Source organism: Equus przewalskii, chromosome 7 (assembly GCF_037783145.1).
Source record: "Equus przewalskii isolate Varuska chromosome 7, EquPr2, whole genome shotgun sequence".
In the NCBI taxonomy this organism is placed as follows: Eukaryota; Metazoa; Chordata; class Mammalia; order Perissodactyla; family Equidae; genus Equus; species Equus przewalskii.
Genome location: NC_091837.1, coordinates 5,222,962 through 5,241,536, shown reverse-complemented (window position 1 = coordinate 5,241,536; position 18,575 = coordinate 5,222,962). Strand labels below are relative to the sequence as shown.

Here is an 18,575-nt window from a genome sequence, read left to right as displayed (position 1 = left end):
GGCTTCATCACGTAGACACGATGATTAACTCACTCTCCAGTCCCTCTCCTCTCCTCAGAGGATGGGGGTGGAGCTGAAAGTTCCATGCTTCTAATCATGGCTTGGTCCTTCTGGTGACCAGCTCCCATCCAGGAGCCCACCAAGAGTTATGTCATTAGAATAAAAGATGCTCCAATCACCCAGGAAATGCCAAGGAATTCAGTTCTGTGTGAGGAACCAGGGTGAAAAACCAAATATTAGCAGGAGACAGGGTCAGAGACCAGTATGCATATTTCCTATTACTTCACAGGGATGTTGTCACACTCCTTGGGGATGAGAGGACCATTTGGCAAAGTCAGCCTGGGGCATATAGGGAATTATTTGAGTAGTGAACTTGTGGATGGGTCTTTCATTTAAGCCCTGATTCTTGACTGCCGGAAACAGGAAACCAACATGGTTATTGAAGTAGTGACTCTCTAGCATGCACTGTGCTAAGTACTTGGTATACATTTTCTCAGGCAAGTGCCGCAGATCGCTAGACAGTAAGCCACAGGAGGGCAGATGTTTTTGTCTATTTCATTCACTGCTGTATCAACAGTGCCTGGCACTTAGTGGATGCTTAAATAAATACTGGATGAATGTGAGAGTCAGAGAAGATGTGAATGGATAGATGTTGGCCGACATGGTTAATATGGTGAGCTCTCAGAGGTGTCCCTTCTGTCATTTCCATTGATGTCATACCCCCAACTCAGGCTTTTGTAGCTTCATATTAGCTGATAACATTTTATCTCTCTGTTCTCTACTCATTTCCCCTGCATTATTCTTGTTTATTCTTCCACATGAAAGTACAATTATTTAGTCAAATTCCAAAATTACTACTACAAGTATTACATCTCAGACTAAGAAAAAATATGAAGAATTTAAATCTACAGTATTCATTATTCCATCCAGTAATATGGTTTGCTTTTCTTTTTATTTCACTAGGTAAAACAGTGACTACTGGGGCCGGCCCCGTGGCTGAGTGGTTAAGCTCCGCTTCGGCGGCCCAGGGTTTAGCCAGTTCAAATCCTGGGCGCGGACTGGCACCGCTCATCAGGCCACGCTGAGGCAGCGTCCCACATGCCACAACTAGAAGGACCCACAACTAAAAATACACAACTATGTACCCGGGGGCTTTGGGAGAAAAAGGAAAAGCAAAATCTTTAAAAGAAAACACAAACAACAGTGACCTTTAATGGGCCGCTCGTTTGTCACTCAGATACCCTGGCTCTCTGAGGGGAGGCAGGGAGGGAGCTTCTCACGCAGAGAATTCCTTTGCACGCCATTTGTTTCCGTGAGCGTTTTTGCGGTGTTCACAGGCTGTGCCTGCCAATTCCGGTGGACCTTCTGTTGATTTTGTGCAGAAAGGAATGTGCAGCTGTGCTCGGTCCAGGTCAGAGGAGAGAGTGTCAAGAGTTCTTTCTCCAGAGACTGGGAGAGTCGTTTGGGCTTCTGTGACTCTTTCAGTTCCACCCGCTTCTGGGGACGGCACTGTGACAATGTGGCAAAAGTCTCCTGCTCAGACCAGGGAGAAGGAAGCCTCAGCACTTAGCCAAGCAAAGTAATGTTCCTTAATGCAGATTTTTATTCTGTTTTCAAATTAATGGTCTACCACAAACGCCATTTTACTCAAATTTCAAAAAGTAATTTTGAGGTCTGCATAATATTCCATTGCACCAAATACCTTAATTTATTTAAGAATTCCCCTTGTTCTGTTCATTTCAACACAAGCTGTCTAATCTGGAAGCCATCATTGGCACGTGGCTATGGAGCTATCACGAATATCTGTCTTAGTCTGTTCAGGCTGTTATAACAACATCCCACAGGCTGGGTACTTTATCACAACAAAGGCTCATTCCTCAGGTTCTGGGGGCCAAGAGTCCAAGATCAAGGCACAGTACGGTCACGTTTGGTGAGGGCCCTCTTCCTAGTTCACAGCTGGCACCTTCTCGTGGCATCCTCACGTGGCAGAAGGGGCTAGGAGCTCTCCAGAGCCTCTTTTATAAGGCATTAGTCCCATTCACTAGGGCTCCACCCTCATAACGCGAGGATCTCCCAGAGACGCACCTCCTGAGACTATCATCTCTGGGGGTTAGGATTTCCACATCGGAATTTGGGGGGACACAAACATTCAGATCATAACAATATGTTTACCAAAATGGCATAATTGATTGTTTAATTTCACTTGTATTTGAACTCTCAAAAAGGGTATCAGGCAGTCCTCAGGTTCTTGGAGCGAGGTTTTTCACTCGTGGTTTCACTCTCCGTTGTTGCTTGCACACCCTTTGTTTTCACTGCTATATAAAGCTCCATCATGGGACTCACATCACATTCATCCATTCTCTTTCTATGTGCATTTGGGTTGTCTACAGGTTTGGACTAAGACAAACAGAGCTTCTCTGAACATACTGGCATGTGTCTCTTGGTACAGAGAACAAGAGTTTGTCCCAGCTTTATAGAAAGAAGTAGAACTACTGAGTTCAAGGGATCTAAATACACAATTTTTGAAGATAAATGCCAAACTGTTTTCCCACCAGCAACATGTGAGAGAGCCTGTTGATCTCTTCAGATCCTGCTGATTTGCCAACCAAATGTCTCACTGTGCTCCCGCTTTTGCATTTCCCTCTTTGTCAATGAGGCCTCACGTTTCTCCCTGCTTATTGGGCATGTGGAATCCTTTTCTGTGAAATGCCCGTGCATGTCTTCTGCCCATTTTTCCACTGAGTTGTCTTTCTCCTGTGGATTTGCAGGAGTTCTTTTATATTCTGGACTAATTCTCTATCAGTTTTATGTGTTACTAATATCTTCTCCCAGGTTGTAGTGTATCTCTCCACTTTTGAAAGTATCTTTTTTTTTTTTAAAGATTTTATTTTTTCCTTTTTCTCCCCAAAGCCCCCCGGTACATAGTTGTACATTATTCGTTGTGGGTCCTTCTAGTTGTGGCATGTGGGACACTGCCTCAACGTGGTTTGACGAGCAGTGCCATGTCCACGCCCAGGATTCGAACCAATGAAACACTGGGCCGCCTGCAGCAGAGCGCCAGAACTTAACCACTTGGCCACGGGGCCAGCCCCTGAAAGTGTCTTTTGAGGAACAAAAATTAATTGTAATATCATTAAATGTGTCAGTTCTTCCTTTTATAGTTCTCACTTTTTGTGTCTCAAGAAATCATTTCCTACCTTAACTCAGAAAGATATTCACCTGTATTTTCAAATAAAAAGCTTAAGTTAAGTTTTACTTTTGAAATTTAAGTTTTGACCATCTGGAGTTTATTTTTCCATATGATCTGAGGTAAGGATCCAATGTCTCTTTCTTTTTGCACAAATAGCCATTTATTATAGCCTCAATTTCCAGCGATCTGACATGCTACCCCTGTCATATTTCGAAGGCACACACACAGGTCTGTTTCTGTGTTCTCCGTTCATATTGGTTAACATCTGGCAGGCCAAGTCTCCTCCCTAGACACCACCTCCAGCCCGATACTCTTCCTCCTTAGAGGTCTCTAGGCAATTCTTGGCCCTTTACTCTTTCTTGTAAATTTTAGAATTATTTTGTTAAGTTCCAAAAAAGACTCTACTGGTTTTTTTTTTTAATTGCATTCCATCTAAATGTCAATATTTAAAGAATTGACATCCTTGTGGTATTAAGGTTTTTTATCCATAAACATGGGCTATTTATTTATGCTTTTTGTGTGTGTGTGAGGAAGACTGGCCCTGAGCTAACATCTGCTGCCAATCTTCCTCTCTCTGCTTGAGGAAGATGGTCCCTGAGCTAACACCCGTGCCAATCCTCCTCCACTCCGCAGATGGGACACCACCACAGCATGGCTTGCTGAGCAGTGTATAGGCCCATGCCCAGGATCCAAACCTGAGAACCCTGGGCCAGAGAAGTGGAGCACAAGAACTTAACCACTACACCACCGGGCCGGCTCCTATTTCTGCTGTTTTTACTTTATTTTTTAAAGTTTTATAATTATTCCCCTATAGGACTTCAAAAACCTTTATAGATTTATCCCTAGATACTATACGATGTTTTTTGGTGGGGTAAAAAATTTTTATTACTGTATTTTCTAATTATTGCTGGTATACAGGAATGCAATTGACTTTTGTGTATTGATCTAAATTCAGTTACCTTGTAAATCTCTTCTGTTATTTCTGTTAATTTGTCAATTGATTTTTCTCAATATTCTAAGTAGATCATATTACCTGCAGATAATTATCGGTTTTATTTCCTCCTTTCCAATCTTTATGCCTTTAATTTCTTTTTTCTTCTCTTACTGCAAATACCACGTGTTGAATTTTACCAAGGCTTTTTCTACCTCTGTTGAGATGATAATATCATTTTCTCCTTTCATACCCTAATGTGGTGAAAGACATTTATATTAGAAAAAAATCAAATTGCTGATATTTACCCTTTCTGACCAAATACAATTTCATTTATTTCAACCTGATGGATTTTCTAATAATAAAATGCATTCCTGCAATGAACCTAACCTGATCGTGACATGTCGTCCTTTTAACACTCTATTGGATTTAGTTAGCTAAAGTTTAATTTTGGATTTTTACGTATGTTCATAGTTAATCACTCTAGTAGGATTAATCACTCACCACAATGGGAGACATTAATTCCTCCCTGTAGTTCTATCAATTTGGTTTATATATTTTTGAGGACATTTTATTTTGTGCATACATGTTTTATACTGTTACACTGTCTCAGTAAATTGATCCACCCTTCCTAGATAGTTCTGTTCTAAGGGTCATAAAGCAATTTTTCCCCCAGGGCTGAGGGAGGAGGGACTAGAGTCTGGATGACTGTCCCCTACCGTGCCTCTCGCGGAGGGTTGGGGAGTTGGACTGTTTCCAGTGGGGATCAGTTTCAGGGCTGCGGGGGAGGAGCCTGCCTGCTTCCCCTGGGGCTCAGGATGATCCTACCCCAGGGGTAGCCCAAGAATAACTTGACCTTGCCTCTTGGTTCCTACCTGATGCTCAAAGGCAGAACACCTGACCCAGGGGAGCCAATCAGAAGCCTTCCCCAGGCGGTCACCCATGCTGCCCGGTGGACCCAAGTCAAGTTTACCTCCTCCTCTGGCCACGGGGCTTCAGCTGAGTCTGCACAGTGAAGGCTCTTCTAGGCTCGCATACGGCTCAGCCTCTGTGAAATTACACAGAGCACTCTCGCTGGGGGTTCCTGTATCTTGGGGCTCTATTGCTGGCAAAGGCAGAGCTGAGGATTTGGGGTGCTGAATGCAGAATGAGACCAAAGTTGGTGCAGCTCTGCTTCCCCAGAGGCAGCTCTGGAAAGAGCAGGGAAAGACTTGGGTTTCTCGGCCTGTCCTAGGAGGGACAGCACGTACTGGAAGTGTGCTCTCTGGAATTCTGTTTTATCCTGCATCAAATTCCATCCTGGTGAGGAACCCAGAACCTTCCAGGCTCTTGGAACCTGCAGCCTGGAACATGCTGAGAGATAAGGCCTCAGTTCTTGGTCACCTGGAAGAGTTCCCGAGGGGCCTCTTCCCACCCCTGCCTCCTGCTGCTTTTTCCATTTGACACAAGGAGGCAGTGAAGGACACGCTGCAATCTGGCCCTTCCCCATCTCCATCTGGCTCCCTGTTGGCCCAGCAGCCAAGTCAAGATAGCTACAAGCTGTGCCGGATTGTCTGGGATCCTTCCCTGCCTGCAGGTCTTGCTTTAGGTGCCATCAAGGTCGAGAGGCAGATAGGGAAGGAGGGCCCACGGCCAACCTCTGCAGGGCCAAGGTGCCACCTACCCACTGGCGTCTCACTAGTGGGGGGATCTCAGCAATTTTCTTGTCCAGCTCAGCAGTCTGTGCTACTTTGAAGCAAGGATGTTTCCTCAGGTGAGGAGCCGCGTTGAAGCCCTGACCCACCGTGTTGCTGTATTTGGAGATGGGGCCTCTAAGGAAGGAATTAAGGTTCAGTGAAGCCATAAGGGTGGGCTCTCATCTGATACGATTAGTGTCCTTATGAGAAGAGACACTGGAGAGTTTGAGCTCTCTCTCCCGTGGTGCACGCAGAAGAAAGGCTGTGTGAGCACAGAGTGAGAATGCAGCCCTCCACAAGCCAGGAAGAGAGCTCCCGCCAGTAACTGTCAGCCACACCTTGTTCTAGGACTTCCAGCCTCCAGAACTGTGAGAAAATGAATGTCTGTGGTTTAAGCCTTCCAGTCTGTGGTACTTGTTGTGGCAGCTCTAGTGTAAGTGCCTGGCGTTAAGTTTTTGATTGCTGAGGCATCCACTTGAAAGACATCTGCCTTGAATAAACATACCTCACACTACACAACTAGATAAGGGACCAGGCTGATGCGGGCTCCGTGAGCCGAGGAATCGAAAGAAAGATTTCTTGGACTCTCAAGGTCTGGTAGTAGTGCTCTTTTATTCAGAGTATGGCATGGAGTAGCATGGGGACAGGACCCATAGGCGGTGCAGGGTTCCAGCATGGGGACAGGACCCATGGGCAGTGAACAGCTGCAATGCTAAATTTATAAGACATAGGTATGTGAGTTATTTCTTTACAAGACAGAGGAAAGATCATGTAAAAAAGTCGTTAAAAATGGTATCAGTGCAGGTGGGGTCTGGTTATCGGGTGGTCCTATAACTTTGGATAGGAATCAGGTGGGATCAGGTCAGGACGTCCCATGCTTCCCAGAGGATGATATAGATAGGTCTGTAGGGCAGGACACCTTGGGCTTCTCTCCCTGGGACAGCCTTGATCCTCGTCAAGGCCACCCTACCCGTGAAGTTGCCCTTTTTTTTTTTTAGGTCATGTTGGCTTATACAATTGTGTAAATTTCAGGTGTACATTATTATATGTCAGTTTCTGTGCAGACTGCATCATGTTTGCCACCAACAGTCTAACTTTTATCCATCACCATACATATGTGCCCCTTTATCCCTTTCGCCCTCCCCCCACAGAAGCTGCCCTTTTTAGAAAGCTCTGGTTGACCTAGATAACTGACTGTTTGACCGACAGCTTGCTTTTCCCCTCCTGCACTTTAATTCCCACTTTTATGTTTTAAATTCACCAATTAAGAATGAGAAACCCTAAGAATCCCATGTTTGACCCCAATAAAGGCAGAACCCCAGGTCGGCACACTCTCTCCCCATGACCTCCCTGTGTGGCCCCTGGTATGCCACGTATCCTCCAGGACCTGTGAGTAAAAGACTTGTCTTTCCAAAGTTCCCTCATGGTTGTTGCTAAAGTTCATCTTGCAATCACAGTAAGAACCCCAAGGGCCAGTCCAGCCACAACACTGGCTCTGGTGGGGGGAAATGTCTGTGGGAGCTGGCAACCAATAGTGCAGGCTCAGGTGAGTGCCCCTAGGCATTTCTAGCCAATAGCATCACTATCAATGGGCTGAGACCGAGTCAAAACAGCAGCCCTATCCAAAATATATAAAGAACTCATACAATGCAATAACAAAAAAACAACTCGATCAAAAAATGGGCAGAGGATATGAACAGACATTTTTCCAAATAAGATATACAGATGACCAACAGGCGTATGAAAAGATGTTCAACATGACTAATTATTAGAGGAATGCAAATCAAAAATACAATGAGATATCACCTCACACCTGTCAGAATGACTATTATTAAAAATACAAAAGGCCAGCCTGGTCGCGAAGTGGTTAAGTTCATGCACTTGACTTCAGCAGCCCAAGGTTCACAGGGTTGGATCCTGCGTGTGGACATGGCACCACTCATCAAGCCATGCTGTGACAGCATCCCACATACAAAATAGAGGAAGATTGGCAAAGATGTTAGCTCAGGGACAATCTTCCTCAAGCAAAAGATTGACAATAGACGTTAGCTCAGGGTCAATCTTCCTCACCAAAATAAAAAAAAAAAAAAAGACAAGACATAACAAGTGTTGGAGAAGATGTAGAGAAAAAGGAATCCTCATACACTGCTGGTGGGAATGTAAATTGGTGCAGCCACTGTGGAAAACAGTATGGAGATTTCTCAGAAAGTTGAAAAATAGAAATACCATATGATCCAGCTATTCCACTTCTGGGCATTCATCCAAAGAAGACAAAAACACTAATTTGAAAAGATACATGCACCCCTATGTTCACTGCAGCATTATTCACAATAGCCAAGACTTGGAAGCAACCTAAGTGCCCATCAATGGATTAATGGATAAAGATATATGGTATATATACGCAGTGGAATACTACTCATCCATAAAAAAGGTGACATCTTGCCATTTGTGCCAACATGAATGGACCTTGAGGGTATTATGCTAAGTAAAATAAGTCAGATAGAGAAAAACAATTGCCATACAACTTCACTCATATGTGGAAGATAAACAAACACACACATAGCTAAGGAGAACAGATTGGTGGTTACCAGAGAGGAAGGTGGCAGAGGGAGGGCGAAAGGGGTAAAGGGGCAAGTGTGTGGGGACAGATGGAAACTAGGCTTCTGGTGGTGAACACAATGCAGCCTATACAGAAGCCAAAATATAGCGATGTACACCTGAAATATACACAATCTTATAAACCAATGTGACCTTAATTTAAAAAAAAAAAAGGAGCCCTGGCAAACTAACACAGGGATGATGAAAAAGTTTTGGAGATACATAGTGGTGATGGTTGGACATAATGATGAGTGTAATTAACGCCACTGAACTGTACACTTTAAATGGTGAAAATGGCAAACAATGTTGTGTATATTTTACCACAATTAATATTTTTTTTAAAAAAATCAATTGTACTTCTATACACTTGCAATGAATAATCTGAAAATGAAATTAAGAAATCAATTCCATTTACAAGAGCATCAAAGAGAATAAAATATTTGGGATAAATGTAATAAAAGAGGTGCAAGACCTGTACACTGAAAACTACAAAACAAAAGAAATGAAAGACCTAAATCAACAGAAGGACACGCCACTGGAACGACTCGGGAGACGTAATAACGTTAAGACGGCAGTTCTCCTCAAAGCCATCTGCAGATCCAGTGCAGGGCCTGCCCAAGCCCCAGCCAGCTTCTTTGCAGAAACTGACAAGCTGATCCTAAAATTCATACGGAAATTCAAGAAACTCAGAATAGCCAAAACAATCCTGCAAAAGAACAAAGCTGGAAGACTCACTTCCCAGTTTCAAAATTTACGATAAGGCTGGAGTAATCAAGACAGTACGGTACTGGCATGAGGACAGACACATTTCGATCAGTGGAATAGAATTAAGAGTCCAGAAATACATCCTCACACTTACGATTAGTTGATTTTCCACAAAGTCGCCAAGACAATTCAAAGGGTGAAAGAATAGTCTTTCGAACAAATGGTGTTGAGACAATTGGATATCCACATGCAAAAGAATGAAGTTGGACGTTCACCATATGCTAAGTTACCTCAAAATGGATCAAGACCTAAATGTAAACAGCAACAACTAAAAAATTCTTATAAGAAAACAGAGGGTAGGTGCCAGCCTGGTGGCACAGCAGTTAAGTTCGCGCGCCCTGCTTCAGCGGCCTGGGGTTCACGGGTTCAGATCCCGGGTCTGGACCTATGCACCACTTGTCAAGCTATGCTGTGGCAGGTGTCCCACATATAAAGTAGAGGAAGACGGGCATGGATGTTAGCTCAGGGCTAATCTTCCTCAAAAAAAAAAAAAAAAAAAAACAGAGTGTAAATCTTCATGACCTTCAATTAGACAATGGTTGCTTAGCTATGATACCAAAAGTATAAGCAACAAAAGAAAAAATATCTTTCTCCAAAGAAGATATACAAGTGGCCAGAAGCACACAAAAAGATGTTCAACATCATTAGCCATCAAGGAAATGCAAACCAGGGCCAGACCCCATGGTCTAGTGGTTAAGTTTGGCATGCTCCGCTTCGGCAGTCTGGGTTTGGTTTCTGGGTGCAGACCTACACCACTCGTCTGTCAATGGCCATGCTGTCGTGGTGGCTCACATATTAAAAAAAGAGGAAGACTGGCAGTGGATGTGAGCTCTGGGCAAATCTTCCTCAGCAAAAAAAAAAACCAGCGAGGGGACTGGCCCCGTGGCCAAGTGGTTAAGTTCGTGCACTCCGCTGCAGGCAGCCCAGTGTTTTGTCAGTTCGAATCCTGGGTGCAGACATGGCACTGCTCATCAAACCATGCTGAGGCGGCATCCCACATGCCACAACTAGAAGGACCCACAACTAAGAACATACAACTATGTGCCAGGGCACTTTGGGGAGAAAAAGGAAAAAAAATAAAATCTTAAAAAAAAAAAGACAGATAACAAACGTTGATGAGGATGTGGAGAAATTGGAACCCTATACACTACTGGTGGGAATGTGAAATGGTGCAACCACTTTGAAAAACAGCCTAGCCATTCCCCTCGAAAGTTTAAACAGGGGCCAGCTCCGTGGCCGAGTGGTTAAGTTCACGCGCTCTGCTGCAGCTGCCCAGGGTTCGGATCCTGGGCGCAGACATGGCACCGCTCGTCAGGCCACGTTGAGGCAGTGTCCCACATCCCACAACTAGAAGGACCTGCAACTAAGATATACAACTGTGTACAGGGGGAGTTTGGGGAGATAAAGCAGAAAAAAAAAAAAAAAGATTGGCAACAGTTGTTAGCCCAGGTGCCAATCTTTAAAAAAAAAAAAAGTTTAAACATATAGTTACCCCAGGAGTGAGCAATTCTACACCTAGGAATAGACCCCAGAGAAATGAAAGCACACAAAAACTTGTACACAAATGTTCATATCAGCACTATTCATAATAGCCAAAAGTTAGAAACAACTCAAATGTCTACCAACTGATGACTGGATAAATGAAATGTGGTATGTCCATACAACAGAGTATTACTCAGCCACGAAAAGTGCTGATAATGCTACAACATGGACGAACCTTGAAAACAGCAAGCTACGAAAAAGAAACCAGACACAAAAGACCATGAATTGTAGGATTCTATTTATATGAACTGTCCAGAATACAGAAAGTCGATTACTGATTCCCAGGGGGTGGGTGGGGATAGGGCGTGACTGCTAATGGCTACAGAGTTTCTTTCTCCAGTGATGAAAGTGTTCAAAACCTGACTGTGGTGGTGGTTGTACATATCTGTGAATATACTAAAAACAATGCATTGAGTTGTACACTTTAAATGGGTGAGTAGCATGGTACGTGAATTATATCTCAGTGAAACTGTTATGAAAAGAAAGAGAGGAAGGGAGGGAGGGGGAACTCCTGCCGCCCTCAGGGGCTGTAGATGGCCCGCAGTGTGTGGTGCGTTTGTCTCCATGGAGACCACAAAGGCTGCACATCCTGTCCCGGCTACTTCCAACACAGGCACCTCCTGAAGTCCAGGCCCGGCTGGAGGAGCTGCCGCAGGCCGCAGGTGGACCCAGGCACAGGTACGATGATCACTGCTGTCCCCTGTGCCTGCTGTGCCTGCAGCCCGGCATGACCAGGAGCTCTGCTGGCCACGAGCAGCCAGTCCCCTGTTGTGCGACACGGGGGAGGACAGCAAGATAGTGTGTCGTCCCCCACCCCTCCTGCCCCAGTGCTGCCCCAGGAGCAACAGGAGGTCTGAGCCCCAGTCTGGGGGTGGGGGAGGGGGGTGGGTGGACAGGAGGGGTAAGCAGGGGGATTGGGCAAGTGACTTACGTCTGGAGAAAGGACAGGTGGCTGTCTTCACACATATGTGACCCAAGAAGGCTGCAGGCCGTGTATCTTGTACAAGTGCGAAGCCTGAAAGGTGAATCTTGAGCTGGAGAGGGAAGTCCGGGCCAGGCAGGGATCTTGGAAATCCTCACCCCACTCCAGGTCGAGGTCGTAGGTGCCGTTTCCGCCTTTCTGGGCTCTGCAACTTCGTTTGCTTTGATTTTTCCTTTGTTCCTGATAAGATCATTTCTTCTCCCCGTTCACACCTTTGCACCCTGGGGCTCACGTGTTCAAGGACCAGGTTGAAAAGTTTTCAAAGTCCCTCCACCACCCGCCACCGCTGTCTCCAGAACAAACCCCAGACCTCTTCCAGGGGATATCCTTCCTCTGATCTCATTTCTCAGCAGAGCCCAGGCAGCGGCGCGGCATCAGCGGACCACTCTCAGCGCCTGCTCCTTTCTCAGACCTCCCCATGCCCCCTCTTTGGTCCCACAGGCTCCCACGCCCTAGCGGAGACTCCGCCCCTCCACTGCGGCATCCTGGGGGGAGGCCGTCCTTCCTGCACACTGACGCCCCTCCCCCTGGCCCTCTGCCTGCTCCATCAGCCCCCCATATCTGCTACATCCCCACACCCTGGCGTGGATGCGGCCCCAGGGAGCCTGAGCAGACGTTGGCAAATAGGAAACCAGGGGGCTGGTTGCGCAGCGGTGATCAGACCCCAGGGACAGCCCCACCCAGCCCCTGCTGCCCCAAGGCCCTGGATCCTGACTCCGCCACTGCCCTGCCCCCTGCCCACGCCACCCCCCAAGAATAACGCCCAGTGACATCTTCAGGCCGAAATGGAGAGTTGAGCTGGAAATAGGAAAAGATGGAGAACAGCCCAGTCCAGGGGAGGGAGGAACTCAAAGGAATAGATAAATACATTTATGACCATAAAATTGATGACTTAGACGAAATAGACAAATTCCTTGAAACAGTTTCCCAAAAGTGACAGAATACATAGAAAATCTAAAATGTCCTATATCTGCTAAAGAAATAGAATCTCTAATTTTAAATTTTCCCACAAAGAAAAACCCATGTCTAGATGGCTTCCCTGGTAAATTTTTCTAAGCATTTAAAGACTGAACACTAACACTTATCTAGGCCCCATAGCTAGAGATGAGCGCCCCCCAGTCCCTCCCACGCCCCCGGTGAAGAGGGGAGGTTCTCTTTGTGCAGATCCGCTCCCCTCGGCTCTCCCTGCATTCAAGCCTGGGAGATGGTACCATGAAGGGTGCTGGGCAGGGGCTGGAAGACAGCTGTGAGCCCCTGGGAGCACTGAGCAACTGGGAGCCAGGATCTGGGCATTCCAGTTCCAACACCCTCTGCCTCTCTCAGGGACATGCCCACAGCGCCCCGTGCTGCTTATGAGGAGACATTACAGGCGCTGCCTCCAGACTCCAGCCTGAATCCACGCTCCCCTAGTACACAGCACGGAGCAAATTCAGCCCTTACAGATGTGTTTGGGAGGAAGTACTGACTGGGAGGGTAGCAATGCCTTCTAGGGTGTTGTAAATGTTCCTTGTCCTGATCTGGGTGGTGGTAACATGGGTGTTTGCGTATGAATGGAATCATCTTGTCCATTTATGATGCCTGCACTTGACTGTCTGTAAGTTTTACATCTGCCTTTTTTTAGTCCATGAGATTGTGCATGAGCTGTGAAGAAAGGACTTGCATTTTTTGGTTCAGTTTTCTGATCATCTCAGGGAGTCTTAACTTGAAAATCACTGTTGTATATGATTCCTGACTTAAGGGGGAAAAAACTGCTAAGAAACTAGGAAAAAAATGAAAATTTCTTGGTTGTAGAGAAATAAAGTCTGAGTTCCATGAAGGACCCTGCAGCCTAAGGAACTAAGTCTCCTCATTTCTGGGGAGTACAGGCAAAACCAAGGGACAGCAGCAGGAGCCAGAGAGCATGACGTAGGAGCTAAGGCTCATTTTTTTCAAGCACCATTTATTGAAAAGAGTTTCCTTTCTCCTATTGAACTGCCTTGGTGCCTTTGACAAAAATCAGTTGACATTATACATGTCTGTTCTTGACTGGAAGCTCTGCTATGTTCCACCGATCTCAGTCTTTCTCCTTCGGCCAGCACCGTGCTGTTTGATGACTGTCTCATAGGAAGGGTTGAGATCAGGTCACGTAAGTCTCCCACTTTTGTTCCTCTCTTTCAAGTATATAAAAACAGACAGACAAAACAAATTTGAGAAAAAATTACAAGTTTAGAGGAGAGACAAAAAAAAAAAAAATCCAACACATATATAATAGGAGATGCTGAAAAGGAAACAAGAGAACAGTCCAAAGCCATGTACAGATACACATTCAAGAAAACTTTCCTGAAATTAGAAAAAAGTTTGAAACCATATATTCAGAGGGAAGCTGTGAACCTGAGAAAACTGATCACTATGACCAATACCAAGATGTAGTCCAGTAAAATTACTAAACTCAAAAGAAAAGGAAGTATACTTTGGGCATCCAGGAAAAAAAACAAATCACTTACAAGAGAAAGAAAATAAGATTATCAGACTTCTTGTGAGCAACATTTTATACCAGAAGAAATTGGAGGGACATATTTAAGACATTCAAGGAATTGGGGCCAGCTGTGGTGCAGCGGTTAAGTGCACAGGGTCCGCTTCAGCAGCCCAGGGTTCACAGGTTCGGATCCCGGGTGCAGACATGGCACCGCTTGGCAAGCCGTGCTGTGGCAGGCGTCCCACATATAAAGTAGAGGAAGATGGGCATGGATGTTAGCTCAGGGCCAGTCTTCCTCGGTGAAAAGAGGAGGATTGGCAGATTTTAGGTTGAACCAAACTGACTTCCAAGTACAGAGAGCACAGATGAACCGGTCTCCATATACCACGGCCAGCCACAGGGCCAGAGATGCACAGGGAACTGACATTAATTAGATGTGAGTACAAGAAACACAAAAATGCCAGAACTGATTTATAAACCATCTTGGTGACAAGAAAGAATAAAATTTACCCAGCAGACAATGTCATCGGTGTGCCAGAGGATTTGGGAGGTTTGTGTCTCACTTCTCCTGGGGTCTGGAGCTGGGAACCATGCAGGCTTACCTGCGGTGTCAGGGGAGTGACGGTTATAACTGGCCTTGTCCTCAGCTTGGAGCCCAGCAGTGGTGGGGAAGGCTGTGTGGCCCAACTTGGAGCCAAAGAACCACCTTAGGAGGATCCCTAAGGGCCAATTGTCATTCTTGTGGATGAGGACTCTGGAGACCCAGCAGATGTTGGTCCAGTCTGCGGCATATGGCCCAATGTTGCTTCTTCGTGTGCAGGCTATGGTGCCCACGTCTCCCAGGGACCCCAACACTGAGGCCAGCTGAGTCAGCACAGCCTGGGCCCTGGGGCCTGGAAAGATAGAGAATGAGAAGCAGTGAGAGGCCCTGCAGCAAGTGGGTGAGAACTTGGCTTCTGGAACCCAGCTGACTAGCCATGCAACCTGGCTCTGCCATTGACATCTGTGTGACCTGTTCTCTTATGTGTAAAATAAGGATAATAATAATATCTAATTCCTAGTGTCATCATGAGAATTAAATGCATTAATAATAGAAAAGTGCCTAGGAGGGAGTAAGCACTAGGTGTGTGTTAACTAGTTACGGTATTATTAAGACCATGGCCCAGCATGTGCCCTACCAGAGAGGAGAGAGACCCAGGAGCTCTCAGGAGTCCCTCCCACCACAACCAGGCACCTGTGCGAATGTAAGGAGGGTCGAGGGGTTCCTCCGAAGGATGCGGAAGTCAAGGGTTCCTCTGAATCCTGGTCATTTGACAACATAAGGGTCCGCAGAGCCGTCTGCCCCACAGCTCGCTGAGAGGTCTGCGGGGGGCTCGGCTGCAGGGCTCCCCAGGCAGTGGGAGAGCGCATGGCAGCGGCGGTGTCTCCGCTGGCGGGAGCCCCCAGGCAAGCAGGCACGCAGAGCTGCCCGCTCAGCGCCTCCTCCTGGGGCCGGGCCACACGTGCTCCCTGCTGCTCAGCAGGACAAAGCCCTGAGCTGCGTTCGAGGGGCGCCGGGGCCCCTGTGTTGCCTCTCTGCCAGCTGGACACACCCTTCAGATCCACTCTTAGTCCTGGCCGCTGTAACCCTGGGCTGTGTGGAGAGCAGCCCAAAGGGCGCAGGGTGGAGACCAGGAAGGAGATGGGGCTTGGGTCAGTGTGGTGGCCACCGAGGCAGGATGGACTGACTGGATCTCAAGTATAATTTGAAGATGGTGATGGATAACGACTGAGAGAAAGAGAGGAATCCGGGATGCCTTCAAGGCTTTGGGCTGGAGCAACCAGGAAGATGAGGCTGCTATTTTGGAGGTAGAGAACTGGCTAAAGAGTGGGTTTGGAATCAGCAGTTTTGTTTTGAAAGTGAAATCTCACTGTAACTTAATTTTCGGCATTTCCCAACCTTAATTTGACCATAAACTTTTCTTTTTCCAGAGCATCTATCAGGGCTAGTATTCTAATAAAGGCAAGTTGGGAAAAGTGTCTGCAGGGACCAAAGGAAATGTGCGTATGCTATTGTTTAAAAGATATTAGGGGGCTGGCCCCGTTGCCGAGTGGTTAAGTTCGCGCGCTCCGCTGCAGGCGGCCCAGTGTTTCGTTGGTTCGAATCCTGGGTGCGGACATGGCACTGCTCATCAAACCACGCTGAGGCAGCGTCCCACATGCCACAACTAGAAGGACCCACAACGAAGAATATACAACTATGTACTGGGGGGCTTTGGGGAGAAAAAGGAAAAATAAAATCTTTAAAAGATATTAAAATCAGGTCATAAAAATTATTTTAAATCTTCCATAATCCTAATGCTCTAACAAAAAAAATTACTTTTATTTTCCAATTCATGCTCCACATATATTTTACAATTTATTCATTCCACAAATGTTTACAGTGTCGACGAAAATAATCCATAACCAATCTATAAATGAAAATTTAGGTGAGTTTATTCTGAGCTGAAATATGAGGACCATGGCCCGGGGCCTTTCTTCCCGAAGGAAGAAAGGGCACCAAAGAAGTGAGGTATACAGAGTGGTTATATACCCCCAAACAGGACGTTTCACATATGATTGAAATGTCCCTCCCACAATAGTCACAAGATTGCCCTGTCAGCACAGCACTTGATGGATACAGCAGGCAGTGGGTCTGCTATCTCAGAGGGCGTAGCAGGGGGCAAGTCTATTGTCTCGAGCCAGGCGGTCACAGGTGAGTGCAGCAATCAGTTTCTAGCCTAAGGAAAGATGCTTAATCCTTAAGGAGATGCCAACGTTGGGAGGGGGAGAGAAGTTGCACCTTTATCTCAAGGGCCTTTTGCTCTTGCCATAGGGAATCTCTAAAGGAGATATACAATGCGTGCTCAACGGCTATGGTCAGGCCCTTTTGGAAAGATAAGGTCAGGCCGAATTAGGTTTACACAAAATGGCTTCCTCATATACTCCAATATATCCTATTACTTGCCATTTTTATTTGTCAACAGCATTGAAAGAAGCTTGCTCTGCACACATCTGTAGTTTGTTTTTTGGCTTTTTTTATTGAGGTAACATTGGTTTATATTATATAAACTTCAGGGATACATTATATTTCAATTTCTGTATAGACTACACGGTGTCCACCACTGAAAGCCGGGTTTCCATCCCTGGTCATACAGACGTGCCCCTTTACGCCCCCGCCCCCCCCCCCCAAGTCTGTTCTCTGTATCTGCGTGTTTGTTGTGTTTGTTGTGGTGGTTTTCATCTGCCACATACGAGTGAAATCGTACAGTATTTGGCTTTCTCCGTCTCACTTATTTCACTTAGCATAATACCCTCAAGGTCCATCCATGTTGTCGCAAATGGCACGATTTCATCTTGTTTTATGGCTGAGCAGTATTATATACCCGTCTACAGTTTTCAATTATTTTGATTATTAACAGCATACACATTCTCATGCTTATCAGCTAGTTTTCATGTTTATTGTAATGATGACTGTCATATTGCCTCGTCGCGGCGGGAAGAATGGGCTGGAGGGATCGGGGACCCCTGCAGAAGCGGCGGGCCGGGGCCAACTCTGGCCGTGCTCCCGGAACGCGAGAGCCACGGAACCCGAGAACGGAGACGTGCGGGCGCCGGCGGGGAGACGCGGGAACGCCAGAGCGGCGGGACCCGGAAGTGGGGTTGCCGGCGGCTGCCCAGGAGCGGGAGCTGCGGCGGGAGCTCGGGCTGTGGGTGAGCGGCGGGCCGCGGGCGCCGTGCGGGGCGGCCCGGGGCTGTGGGAGCGCGGCCCTTTCCGGGCACCGGGGGACCCCCAGCCCTGCGGCTCGGGAGAGGGTCGCGGCCGGGCTCTTTGCATTCTCGCCGCCTGTTCCTGTTCCCCGGCGGCGTGGACCCCCCTCGCCGCAGGCTTGTGTGGGGTCGGCGGGTGATGGGCCAGCACCCAGCCGCTGCCTGGAGGGGAGCAGGCGCTGCGCTGAGTACTCTCCTTCATCCAACCTCCGGCAGTTATTAGCGATGTGGTGTGTTATCAGAGTTTGTCGTCACGGGTGGGGAAACTGAGGCTCGGGCGGCCGCGCAGCCATCGGGAACAGGGTCGGACCCAGTGCGCGCGGCTCCGGGCCGAGGCGGGTTCCACGTGCCGCCTGCCCCCGGCCGGGTCTCCGGGCGCCCGCGCGTGGCCCTGAGCTGTTGACGTGGAGCAGACAGGGTGCTTTTGTGAACAGCTTTGCCAGAGTCCGGGGCGGGAATTTCTCAGAGGTGAACAGAAAGACCATGGCCTTGTCTTGCCTCTAGCGCTCAGCCTTTGGGAACAGGCCGTAAGAAGTCAGCCCAATGTGGGCTCGATGGCCGGTGAGCCCTGGGGTCCCTAGAGCCTTAGCAAAGGTCACCAGACACTAGTCTCAATTGTTCCAAACCTCAGTTGCCTCATAGTTTGA

The 18,575-nt window shown here is 47.1% G+C and overlaps 1 protein-coding gene and 2 long non-coding RNA genes across 16 annotated transcripts in view; 1 reads left to right on the top strand and 2 right to left on the bottom strand.

The window, feature by feature from the left end:
- Positions 1–10,925: 10,925 nt before the first annotated feature.
- LOC139084896 (uncharacterized) lies at positions 10,926–12,138 on the bottom strand. Its single transcript, XR_011542832.1, has 2 exons — positions 11,634–12,138; positions 10,926–11,467 (listed from the first exon to the last, which is right to left on the bottom strand). It is a non-coding gene; the product is annotated as an uncharacterized lncRNA (long non-coding RNA).
- Positions 12,139–13,587: 1,449 nt separating this feature from the next.
- On the bottom strand, positions 13,588–15,032 carry LOC139084661 (uncharacterized). Its single transcript, XR_011542215.1, has 2 exons — positions 14,742–15,032; positions 13,588–13,834 (listed from the first exon to the last, which is right to left on the bottom strand). It is a non-coding gene; the product is annotated as an uncharacterized lncRNA (long non-coding RNA).
- A 2,609-nt stretch (positions 15,033–17,641) lies between these two features.
- TOP3B (DNA topoisomerase III beta) overlaps positions 17,642–18,575 on the top strand; it is a 24,731-nt gene continuing 23,797 nt past the window's right edge. For 5 of the 14 annotated variants that reach the window (XM_070628369.1, XM_070628364.1, XM_070628372.1 and 2 more), the window contains exon 1: positions 17,793–17,871. The gene's annotated coding sequence lies outside the window, so the exon portion shown is untranslated. Of the gene's footprint in view, positions 18,159–18,575 lie in introns of all 14 variants that reach the window. The other 9 variants (XM_070628367.1, XM_070628362.1, XM_070628375.1 and 6 more) reach the window with 7 other exon arrangements.